This window comes from Toxorhynchites rutilus, chromosome 2, assembly GCF_029784135.1.
Source record: "Toxorhynchites rutilus septentrionalis strain SRP chromosome 2, ASM2978413v1, whole genome shotgun sequence".
Classification (NCBI taxonomy): domain Eukaryota; kingdom Metazoa; phylum Arthropoda; class Insecta; order Diptera; family Culicidae; genus Toxorhynchites; species Toxorhynchites rutilus.
In genome coordinates this window covers 39,571,346-39,584,476 of record NC_073745.1, presented here as the reverse complement: position 1 = coordinate 39,584,476, position 13,131 = coordinate 39,571,346, and the positions used below count along the sequence as shown (strand labels likewise).

Here is a 13,131-nt window from a genome sequence, read left to right as displayed (position 1 = left end):
TTCCCCTGGAAATTGAAAAATACATTGATGCGAAAGAGTTTATTCTAATGTTTTCTATCCATATAACACTGCAACCAAATACATTTGGTTTTGTGGTTTTTCAATCAATCGCAATTAACAGGAAAGCTTCTGAAAATTATTCTTCCCCATAAGTAGAAAATTTTTGTATCCAATATTGTATGCGCGCGCAACGGAAAATGTTTCGCATCGTGAAAATTATATAATTTTCAATCGATTAATGCTCAGTTGCCGAAAGTTTCAATCTCAGAGAGTTCATTCCCCTCTAGTTTGCCTTCCGAATTGCCATCGTACACCACACCTTCTCTCCATTCAATTACACGCACAAAAAACATATATAAGCGATATTCTGATGGTGAAACGTATTCATTTTTCGTGAGGACATCGAAAAGGCAACATCGTAATTGAACGAGCTGGACGGCGAGGGATCGAGGGATTTATTACCTGGCCTGACCTGATCTGAAAGAGATGCAGTTTGTTTGGAACTGTGAGTGAGGGCAGAAAAGCCGATCAATCAGAAGGAGAAGAGAAGACGACCGAGAGAGTACCAGCATCGAAAATTGGTTCCGCTTGAGGTATGGAAGCAACTGCCACACGCATACACGTGTGCAACTCTTTACGTTCGCTGGTTATCGAGAAGAATCCGGAATGAAGTGATCGTTGCTGTAAAATAATCTGCCAGTCCCACTTGGACTTGAAAATTATATTCAAGCGAAAGAGTTTATTGTAATGTTTTCCATTCATTTAATACTGCGACCAAATACAATTAATTGTGTGATTTTTCAATCAAGTGCAATCAACAGGTGGTTATCGAGTTAGCATCAACCACTGGTGAATTTCGAGAAGAATCGAGGAGAATCCGGAAAGATGTCGTTGCTGCAAAATAATCAGCCAGTTCCCCTTGGAATTGAAAATTACATGCAAGCAAACGAATTTATTTTAATGTTTTCTAAACATATAATACTGCGACCAAATACATTTAGTTCTGTGATTTTTCAATCAAGTGCAATTAGCAGGAAAGCTTCTGAAGATTATTCTTCCCCATCAGTAGGACATTTTCGTATCCAATATTGGATGCATAAAACCTTGTACCTCCAACGTAACGCTCTCGTTTTCGAAGTCCCCCAAATATTCATTTATTCATTCATTCAGAATGAATTCAGATTCAACTTCAAACAAATGATCACTAAATCAACGATAGTCCTACGTCCCCATTGCGGTTATACCATAGATATAACCCACTTCCTGTTTTTTCATATGAAATAGAAATCATGTAGAAAATTCAAAAAAAAATTCCAAGATGGTAAAACTATTTTTGACTACCTTTTATAAACATCGAATATTAACGAATTTTCGAAGCTTTGAATTTTTGTTTGTTAACAATGAATTTTTGGCACAATTTTTGATTTCAAACAAAAAAAAAGTTCATTATCAAACTCCTCCTAAATACAGCAGTCATCCAGATATTTAAAAAAATATTTATAATTTATTGTCTTTTTCATAGTAAATAGGCTCTTTTGATATGTTTGCCGTGTTATTCCCATGAAATTTTACGAATTTGCTTATAGTTTCCAACAACTTCTTCAAATATGTGATTACGATAAAACTATATATTTAGGAGTTACAACAAATATCAATTCAAGAAAATTAATATGAATGATAACGATATTAAAAAAATATATCCTATACCGGTAAGTCGCCATTCACCGTGCATTTTTGAAATATGTTCCAATATTTTTTCGAAATAGTGGGAAAATACCCCACTTTTGCATTTATGTTACCAAAAATAGTATAAAAGCTTTGATATGGGGCATGGTTGCGATCAAAATCCTTTTAAAGTTTCGTTTTGACGTTTTTGTTTGTCTACATCCGAAGCAATTAACTCTCCATCAGCGTTCCTACGAAGAAAAGTGGCAAAAACGTTTTTGAGATTTTAGTGTTTAAAATACTTGTTGCATGGGGTTTTCTCCTGTTTTACCGTACAATCGCAGCTTCATATAGGTTTTTTGAGGCTGCGTATCAAATATAGAAGAAAATAGTGTTTACATTGATTCTTCATCAAAACTAAAATGCACGGTGAATGGATCCTTCATAAAACAGAATTCTCCCCGACCCGACCCTTATTCAACAATAATAGGTTATTTTTCTCAGCTAGTCGCGAATGATTTTGACTACGAAATTTGGAACTAAGAGATATGTTGGCATAAAGAATACAACCAAAATCAAAACAAAAGCCGAGACACAAAGCCCAGACAAAACCCCAATGAACCGCCCGTCTCCGTCAAATATTCTTTTCTACTAGGATTGGGCGATCTTTATGAAAAGATCGATCTTGTCGAATCGATTCTCCAAACGGCGTAGATATCGATCCATTGATAAAATCGGTTCCAAAGAATCGATTTTTGCTGAATCGATCTTTGAAAAATCAAAAGGTTTTTTTTCCAATTTATCTGCTTATTCTATAGTAGTGTCGTGTTTTCTTTAGACATGAAATACAAATTTCATATTTCTATTCAAACATCAAAAGCATTTTGTGTTGTTCCTCAGCATGAAGGAAATTTAAAGTCCAAAAAAAACAGTTTCCAGGGCATTCATTTTGTGACGTCATGGAGTCGTTTTATTAAGCAATACTGTAAGTTCAACAACTGATAACAATAAGTGCCACTCATTTTTTCGAATTGAGGGACTATTGGAGGGACTGAAGCTGTTGCTTGTCATGCAAACATCAGAGGAAAAGACCTCTGTATTGTCAGCTTGTATTGGCCTCCGAGAGCTGCGGTTAGCCGCAAGCAACTTGTTGACATGTGCTCACTCCTTCCTGAGCCACGATTGATCTTGGGAGACTTCAACTCTCACGGAACTGCCTGGGGGGAACAGTACGACGACAATCGTTCATCGATGATATATTTGTAGCAGCTTCAATATGACCGTTTTGAACACTGGGGAAACAACACGTGTACCTAAACCTCCTGCTAACCCAAGTGCTCTTGACCTCTCGCTTTGCTCGAATTCATCATCGTTAGATTGCAAGTGGAATGTAATCCAGGACCCCAACGGTAGTGATCACTTGCCAATCAAAATTTCCATCACCATTGGGTCGAATTCTTCTGAATCTATAAACATGGCATATGACCTCACAAGACACATTGACTGGAAAAAAAATGCGGACGCGATTGCTCTAGCCATCAATTCCAGAGATGGTTTACCTCCATTGGAGGAGTATAACTTCCTTTCTCGTTTGATCTATGACAGCGCGGTTCGCGCTCAAACGAAACCCATCCCAGGCTCCACTATTCGTCGAAGGCCTCCCAATCCATGGCGGGATAGCCAATGTTCCAAGCTTTATCAGGATAAATCGAACGCATTCAAAGCTTTTCGGAAACGTGGAACCATTGAAAATTTTCAATCGTATTTGGACCTTGAAAATCAATTTAAAAACTTGATCAAAGGGAAAAAACTAGAAGTGGCCGGAAAGACGCGCTACTCTTTCGTTTCAATTTGGCCGGCAGCAATATCTGCGTTTGTGGCCGAGGTTACCACGACATCGAACACGTTGTTTGGTCGTGTGAGGTGTATCTTGTTGCCAGATCGAATTTAGAGAACTCCCTTCGGGCTAGAGGAAGGCAGCCCAATGTGCCGGTGAGAGATGTGTTGGCTCGGTTAGACCTTGATTACATGTCCCAAATATATGTTTTCCTTAAATCTATCGATTTTCGTGTGTGATTATCCTTATATCCTTATACCCTCCATTTCTTCCTTTGTGAGTAATTTGTCTCTTGCTATAAACAGGAGAATGAAATGTTAATTCACAACAGATGTACGAATAGATTTAAGAATTGAGTGTGTGTGATTATCAACATTGTAATAATTTCCTTATACCCCATCCTTTTCCTGAGAAAAATATGTCACCCTTTTAATCTCGAGTCCCCCGCGAGTGATCGGTTTCCCACATTACTAACCATAGATTTAAGAAAATTGTTCATATATATAGTTTTAAAAATATATTTAAGATTTCGGCTCCTTTAAACTTATGTAACTGAGCCTGTAAAAATAAACGAATTTATAAAAAAAACAACTGATAACTGTCCATAACTCAGCTGACAACGATTCCATAGAAGCCAGTCGTGCCATACGTTTGTCATTTAAGGCTGATTTAGACAATGCCAGTCAGCGCTCTAGTTGAAGTATCCAGTGAATAGAGAACAGACACTCTGTTCAAGTTAGAGGCCAATTACTTGTTCGATACTGGTACAAGTAAAGGCTGATTTAGACGATGACAGTCAGCGCTCTAGTTGAAGTATCCAGTGAATAGAGAACAGACACTCTGTTCAAGTTACTTGTACCAGTATCAAACAAATAATTGGCCTCTAACTTGAACAGAGTGTCTGTTCTCTGTTCACTGGATACTTCAACTAGAGCGCTGACTGGCATCGTCTAAATCAGCCTTAACTTGGACAGAGTGTCTGTTCTCTGTTCACTGGATACCTCAACTAGAGCGCTGACTGGCATCGTCTAAATCAGGCTTAAAGCTCACCTGAAAGCACCTGAAAGCTCACGGGCCTCCTTCGAATCAACGCATTTGCAGGAAAAACCGAAAAATGATCAAAATGCACGTGACTGATTGGTGATTGGCCGATGTTCTTCAGCAGCTTTGAGACATCGACGAAAGCTTGTGGATTCTCTAATTTGGAAAATTTAGCCCGTCTACAGCAGAGCTTAAGAGGGCCAGCGAGAGATGCAGTAAGTAGCCGACTTTTGCTACCCGACTCCGTACCGAAAGTTATGGAGACTCTGCGAATGCTTTACGGACGACCAGAGCAGCTTCTAAATACACTTTTGGCGAAAGTTCGTAAATCAGATCCACCGAAGTCGGATAAACTGGGATCGTTCATTAATTTTGGTGTGCTTGTACAACAACTCTGCGACCACCTCGAAGCTACGAATCTTGTGGATCATATGGTCAACCCTATGTTGATCCAGGAACTCGTGGAAAAACTTCCTGCAAGTACCAAAATTTTTTGGGTTCGATATAAACGACAGTGTGGAAGAGTGACCTTGCAAACACTAGCAGATTGTTTGTCAGATATCGTCTCCGCAGCGTGTGAAGTAGCTAGTTTGGAGGATAACGCTTCACAATCTGGAATTAATCGAACGGGAAAAAATGAAGGCAAATAAAAGAAGAGAGCAAGAAAGTAACGTTTATGCACACTATGGATCCGTGAGAGTCGACTGTAGAGTGGGAAAGACAGGAAGAACCGAACGTATTCCGTGCCCGATGTGTGGTCATACTAATCACCGACTACGAAACTGTGAGAATTTCCGTAGGCTGAGTGTTCCTCAGAGATGGGATGCGGTCGAAAAGTGGCAACTATGTTCAATTTGTCCGAACGCACATGGGGAATCAAAATTTAAGCTAACCATACGTTGTGCAGTAGAACAATGCGGATAGTGTCACAACACCCTACTTCATCGAGTAGCGGAGCAGTTTAGCTGCAACACACATGGACGGAGTGCGCGTTATGTTGGAGGGCACTGCCTAATCGGCGCTCCGTTGGGAAGAGAAATCCTGCGAGGGCGGCTGTGACGGGGCGCGCGTCAAGTTGGAGGCCGCTTCCTAATCGGTTCACGTCTCGACAGGTGAGAAACCCCGCGAGGGTGACTGTGACGGGTTGCGCGTCAAGTTGTAGGGCAATTCCTAATCGGTACACGTCTCGACGGGTAAAAGGAAATCCTGTGCAACGGATGTGCGTGGCGGAGTACAACGGATTCGTAAATGAGATATACAGAGAAAAAGGGAAGGATCAACGCTAGTTAGCGTTGAAAACTCGTGAAGTGCATGAGCACAGCCGCCCCCTGAAGTAGTCGCATAGATGTGGTCCCGGGGGGGGGGGGGAATGAGGCTACGAGTAGAGGGCTTGGTTTTTGTGGGTTTGATCCCCACTCGACGTCTGGGTTATCCCTTCCCAGATAAGGCTGGCAGAGCGTTCCTCACCTCTATAAAAAAAAACATGGATATGCAGCAAGAAACTCGATCCTCTTTCGCATGGCACCAATCATTTTGTCTAACGGAGACAGATCAATAGAAGCAATTGCATTTCTGGACGAGGGGTCATCCTATACATTAGTGGACAGTTCGATAATCAAGCAACTGAAGTGCAAGGGTACACAACCTCTTCGTGTCACGTGGACAGCAGGAGTATCCAGATTGGAGAAAGACTCACAGAGAATTCACTTGACAATCGCAGCTCGAGACACGCAGGAAAAGTTGGTAATCCAAAACGTACACACGGTGGACAATTTGAAACTTCCATGAAGACATTAGGATTCGAGAAAATAGCAGATAAGTACCGACATTTGAAAGGTATACCCATGATGGATTAGGATCAGGCTACATCGATGATTCTTATCGGTCTCAAGCATATTCACTTGTTCGCCCCGTTGGAATCACCAGGTGAACCCATAGCAGTTCGCTCGAAATTAGGTTGGACCGTCTATGGCCCAAAAGACGCAGAGGAGATTGGAAGCTTCGATGGACAACACTCGTGTGTGGGTCTAACTAACGAAAAACTCCACAACCTTCTTAAGGCGCAGTGTTCACTGGATGAAAATGGCATCTCCGCTCAAATATTACCGGAATCTAAAGATGAAGGAAGAGCTCGGGAATTCTCGGAAAAAACAACAGTTCGAGTTGGAGAGCGGTTCATGACTGGACTGCTTTGGAAAGAAAAAGATCCTCGATTTCCAGACAGTTTACCCTTAGCAATGAAACGGATGAAAAGTTTGGAAAAAAATTAAGGGGTTGTATCTAGGACACGACCGCATATTTTCGACGTAGAACTACGCAATTATGTTATGCAATTCAATTGTTTACCACGTCGAATATTATTTTAGAATGCATCGATGTTTTTTGTAATAGATTATGTTCTTCGTTACAAATACATTTTTTTTTTCCAAAATATATTTTTTATTAAGGCACATGTGGCGTTAGCCTGACGGGGCCGGGAGTCCAATATTTTGACAATTTTTGTCTTACAACTATGTTAGTAATATGTAACCGATTACTCGCGGTTGGCTCGAGGTTAGTATTACAAGTGTTCTCATAATTGGTATGTTGCAGTCTTCGATGCTCTATACGTGTGCCCGACACGGGCTACTTCCTATTGGGATGCAGCTGACCATTAGTCAGCAACAGCAATGTGAAATGAGCTTATTGATTTTACAGAAGTGTCAACCGAATTGAACATGACGTACGACTACTTGTACCTAATAGCAGGCGATGCTTTAGTTTACATGTACAACCATGACTCGGCTCTTTCCTCTTGGGCCTTCGTACTAGTGAGACGTACTTTGATATCGAGGGATTTCCCTTCCCAGCGAGAACTTCACAGAAATGACTTATCACCATATGTGTACGAAGAGCGTGTACCTACTAAACGCATCGTGCTAAGCTGCGTAATGAGCTTGTTTGATCCATTGGGTTTCATAACACCGTTTACGTTTTTTAGAAAAGTTTTGATACAAACCCTTTGGAGATCAGGATGCGATTGGGATCAAACCTTCAATGTGCAAGCAGCTGTAGACGTGAAGCGCTGGAAGAAGCATCTAGTGAACGTGGCGAAGGTTGAAATCCCAAGATATTATTTCGGTGATGGACTGATGCTGGATTACAATTCATTACAGCTACATATTTTTGTAGACGCGAGTGAAAGCGCGTATGGATGCGCCGGATACTTCAGAATAATGGCGGGACGAGTCCCTCGTTGTGCACTAGTTCAAGCCAAATCGAAGGTAACGCCATTGAAGCTTGTATCAATACCTCGACTCGAACTAATGGCCGCAGTCCTTGGTGTTCGGCTAGTAGAATCGATCAAAGAAAACCACAATTTCCTAGTAAAAGATATATTCTATTGGACTGATTCTAGCACCGTCCATTCTTGGATCATTTCCGAACAACGAAAATATAAAAGCTTTGTTGCATTCCGAATTGGAGAGTTCATCAGTCGATCAAAGCCTTCGCAATGGAATTGGGTAAAAGCCAAAGGCAACATGGCGGACCATCTAACAAAGTGGAAGGTTGATCCACACATTGGAGAGGAAAGTCCTTGGTTCCGAGGACCAAAAGTTTTATATGAATCAAGTATGAACTGGCCGCAGCAGTTACCAAAAACAGCGGATTTACAGGATGAATTACGAGCAACGTTTCTGCTACATACGATTGAGATTCAAGGACCACTTATATTTCAAGAATAACGAAATGGAACGTGCTGATCAGAACACTCGCATGTGTCAATCGATTTAGTTACAACATTCGTGCGAAACACAAGGGCAAACCAATCGTAGTAGTTCCAGCTACATCGGAGATTAAAGCGATGGCGCTGATATCGTTACCATCAATTCAAAAATCGCTAACAAGGGAAGAATATCAGGTTGCGGAAAGGATCCTCTGGAAAATGGCGCAAGTAGAAGCATTTCCAGATGAGGTGCGAGTTTTTACCAAAATCCGGCAGGATGATTGCAGTAGTTCTATGAAAATTGAAAGGAGCAGCAGTTAAGCTCTATCCGATTATGAACGAATTTGGAATCATTCGAATGGAAGGTCGAACAAACCCCGTTGAGTTCATTCCGTTCGAGCTTCGTTTTCCGATTGTACTTCCGAAAGGTCACCTCATTACACGTAAATTGATTGAACATTACCATCATAAGATGGGACACACTGGGCGAGAAACAGAAGTAGATGAATTGAGGCAAAGATTTTACAGCCAGAACATCCGCATGGAATTGAGTAAGGTGATGAAGGCTTGTATTTGGTGTAAGATAAAACGCTGCAGATTCTAAGAATGACTCCATTGCCAGCGCAAACAGTTACATCAAATCTATGTCCCTTCAGCTTCACAGGTGTAGATTTCTTTGGACCAATTATTGTTTCAGTAGGGCGTCGATCGGAGAAGCAATGGGTTGCGTTGTTCACGTGCCTGACCACGAGAGCAATCCACCTCGAGATCACACCGAAAAGGCCGTAGAAGAAGGATAAAGGGAATTTTTCTCCGATCAAGGAACAAATTTTGTCGCTGCGAGTGAGGAATTATTGAAGACCATTTTAAAGGATTACTGCGAAGTGTATACTGACGCAAGAACGAAATGGAGCTTCCGCCCGCGCCCCACATGGGAGGGGCGTGGGAACGTTTAGTTCGGTCTACGAAACAGGCATTGTCAGTTTTAGATGATGGTCGACGACTGACTGACGAAATACTGTTAACTGTCTTGGCCGAAGCAGAAGATGCTATAAATTCGAGACCGTTAACTTACGTTCCGCAGGAGTCCGCTGATGAAGGAGCATTATCGCCCAACCACTTTCTGCGAGGTTATCCGTTGAGCGGTGCAGAAGGCTATCCAGAAGCAGCAGACGAGGCAGCAGCGTTACGTGATCAGTACAAACGATCTCAATGCCCACAATCCGTTTTGCCTGCCAAGATCGGGTCGATGAAATGTCAACAATCGACCTCAAATGCTGCCACCTTGCAATCGATTTATCGACCTTTCATATGCATTCATCGAACAACTTGACGCCACTTTTTTGCCAACATGTGCAAGGCGTCGACCTGCATGTAACGCTGCTTCCAACACTGATCGTCTCTTGTTTGTATTGGTTTGTTATGAAACATGAAAAGGAAATACATTGATCGATTTTAATCATTTTATTGAAAAAAATAATAAAAATCCATGTATAATAAAAATAATAATGTATATAATGGAATCGGTGCATCCGGGTTGTCTGGATTGACGATTCAAATCCGACTGAGTACATTGATGAATACCTCCTTGCCCTTGATGACACAGATATGTGGCTGAGGAGGATTCTGCAATGTGCGTGAAGCACGGGATCTCCGATGGGGAAAATTGCTCGAAATACTATCGATGGCCAGGTCCTGATACTGTTGCTGTTGATGCTGTTCCCCGGAATAGCACCCTGGTCTTAAAGGATACTGCTGCGGGAAAGCTGATGCTGTTGGCTGGTGTGACAGAAGTAGAAATAAGCAATGTGGTGATGAGGGAAATCATCTTTCTCACTCGCCGATTGATTGAGTCGGATGTATTCATAGCTGAAACAAAATAAAATGATTAGTAAGTGAAAAGCAGAAATGAATTCCCTACTCACCAGTTGTATGATCCGGATAAAAATGCGAACATTAAAATATCATGCGATTACGTTCGCTTACCTCGCCTGTTTTCATTCTACTATACAACGGAATCAGTGCATTCGGGTTCCTCCGGAGTGGTAATTCAGCTGAGCAAGTTGATAAATACCTCCTTGTCGTTGAGTTTTCGTGTCTGAAGAGGATTTTTGAATGTGCGCGAAGCACGGAACCTCTAATGGGGAAAGTTCTTCGCAATACCATACCATGGTCAAATTCTGCTGCTGCTGTTAATGCTGTCCCCCGGCATTGGCAACAGGGGTTGGAGGTTACTGCTGCAGGAAAACGGATGTTGTTGGCTGCTGTGATAGAAGTGGAAATCCGCACTGTGGTGATGGGAGAAATCATCTTTCTCACTTACCGATTGATGGAAGCAAACGAGTCGAATGTATTCATAGCTGATAAGACAAGATAAAATAATTAATAATTAAAAAGCCGAAATATATTTCATACTCACCAGTTGTATGATCCATTTGTTTTTGTTTGAGATGACAGTATAGCGGAGTGGAAAAAAGAACCACCAGTGATGCCATTTGGTTTGTTTAATTATTCAGTATTTTCGACTAACGAACTATCCGCGTTGGCGATATTGGGGAATAGGCATGACAGTATGGATTTGCAGAAGGAATGAATACACTTTTAAAATGAAAATTATGAATGAACATGATTTTTCCTTAATCAAATTAGTACTCTATGTAAGTGAAAATCACCATTGCCTGCAAGTGGTGAAAAAATGTCATAAAAAAATATGTTTTGAGATAATTTTATATTATAATGACAAAATTTTTTGAGAATATCCGAACGTCTATAGAAAATAATTCAAGTTATGGTCATGACAACGTACTTTAAGTAGAAAAAATTATACCAAGAAAAAAAATTCATACAAATTTTAGCAAATATAAACTGATTCGGGCCGACTAATATGATAGAGAATAGCTTGCCTCATACAAACTAATGCCGTATCCAGATGTCGATACCTAATCGTCGTTATCGTGAATAGGTAACAGCGTTACGGTCGTTGTTAGGTCGATGTTTTTTTCGTCGATTGGATTGTGGGTGGTTACCCACAATCCAATCGACGAAAAAAACATCGACCTAACAACGACCGTAACGCTGTTACCTATTCACGATGACGACGATTAGGTATCGACATCTGGATACAGCATTAGTTTGTATGACGCAAACTATTCTCTATCATATTAGTCGGCCCGAATCAGTTAATATTTGCTAAAATTTGTATGAAATTTTTTTCTTGGCATAATTTTTTCTACTTAAAGTACGTTGTCATGACCCTAATTTGAATTATTTTCTATAGACGTTCAGATATTTTCAAAAAAACTTGTCATTATAATATAAAATTATCTCAAAACATATTTTTTATGACGTTTTTTCACCACTTGCAGGCAATGATGATTTTCATTTACATAGAGTACTAATTTGATTAAGGAAAAATCATGTTCATTCATAATTTTCATTTTAAAAGTGTATTGATTCCTTCTGCAAATCCATACTGTCATGCCTATTACCCAATATCGTCAACGCGGATAGTTCGTTAGTCGAAAATACTGAATAATTAAACAAACCAAATGGCATCACTGGTGGTTCTTTTTTCCACTCCGCTAAACTGTCATCTCAAACAAAAACAAATGGATCATACCACTGGTGAGTATGAAATATATTTCGGCTTTTTAATTATTAATTATTTTATCTTGTCTTATCAGTTATGAATACATTCGACTCGTTTGCTTCCATCAATCGGTAAGTGAGAAAGATGATTTCTCCCATCACCACAGTGCGAATTTCCACTTCTATCACAGCAGCCAACAACATCCGTTTTCCTGCAGCAGTAACCTCCAACCCCTGTTGGCAATGCCGGGGGACAGCATCAACAGCAGCAGCAGCAGAATTTGACCATGGTATGGTATTGCGAAGAACTTTCCCCATTAGAGGTTCCGTGCTTCGCGCACATTCAAAAATTCTCTTCAGACACGAAAACTCAACGACAAGGAGGTATTTATCAACTTGCTCAGCTGAATTACCACCCCGGAGGAACCCGAATGCACTGATTCCGTAGTATAGTAAAATGAAAATAGGCGAGGTTAGCGAACGTAATCGCATCATATTTTAATGTTCGCATTTTTATCCGGATCATACAACTGGTGAGTAGGGAATTCATTTCTGCTTTTCACTTACTAATCATTTTATTTTGTTTCAGCTATGAATACATCCGACTCAATCAATCGGCGAGTGAGAAAGATGATTTCCCTCATCACCACATTGCTTATTTCCACTTCTGTCACACCAGCCAACAGCATCAGCTTTCCCGCAGCAGTATCCTTTAAGTCCAGGGTGCTATTCCGGGGAACAGCATCAACAGCAACAGCAGCAGGACCTGGCCATCGATAGTATTTCGAGCAATTTTCCCCATCGGAGATCCCGTGCTTCACGCACATTGAAGAATCCTCCTCAGCCACATATCTGTGTCATCAAGGGCAAGGAGGTATTCATCAATGTACTCAGTCGGATTTGAATCGTCAATCCAGACAACCCGGATGCATTGATTCCATTATATACCTTATTTTTATTATACATGGATTCTTTTTTTTTAAATAAAATGATTAAAATCGATCAATGTATTTCCTTTTCATTTTCAATAACAAACCAATACAAACAAGCAGCAAGCAGTGCTGGAAGCAGCGTTGCAAGCAGGTCGACGCCTTGCACATGTTGGCGAAAAAGTGGCGTCAAGTTGTTCGATGAATGCATATGAAAGGTCGATAACTCGATTGCAAGGTGGCAGCATTTGAGGTCGATTGTTGACATTTCATCGACCCGATCTTGGCAGGCAAAACGGAATGTGGGAAGGAATAGATGGCCGCATTAGACAAGCAGCTCTAAAGCGGTCTGACTGACAACTAGT

At 40.8% G+C, this 13,131-nt stretch overlaps 2 long non-coding RNA genes across 2 annotated transcripts; one reads left to right on the top strand and one right to left on the bottom strand.

Annotated features, from left to right (window-relative positions):
• Window positions 1-9,717: 9,717 nt before the first annotated feature.
• LOC129771728 (uncharacterized) lies at window positions 9,718-10,847 on the bottom strand. The gene is made up of 3 exons (XR_008742464.1): window positions 10,669-10,847; window positions 10,175-10,609; window positions 9,718-10,118 (listed from the first exon to the last, which is right to left on the bottom strand). It is a non-coding gene; the product is annotated as an uncharacterized LOC129771728 (long non-coding RNA).
• An 808-nt stretch (window positions 10,848-11,655) lies between these two features.
• LOC129771727 (uncharacterized) lies at window positions 11,656-12,839 on the top strand. Its single transcript, XR_008742463.1, has 3 exons — window positions 11,656-11,873; window positions 11,933-12,370; window positions 12,427-12,839. It is a non-coding gene; the product is annotated as an uncharacterized LOC129771727 (long non-coding RNA).
• The last annotated feature ends 292 nt before the right edge of the window (window positions 12,840-13,131 follow it).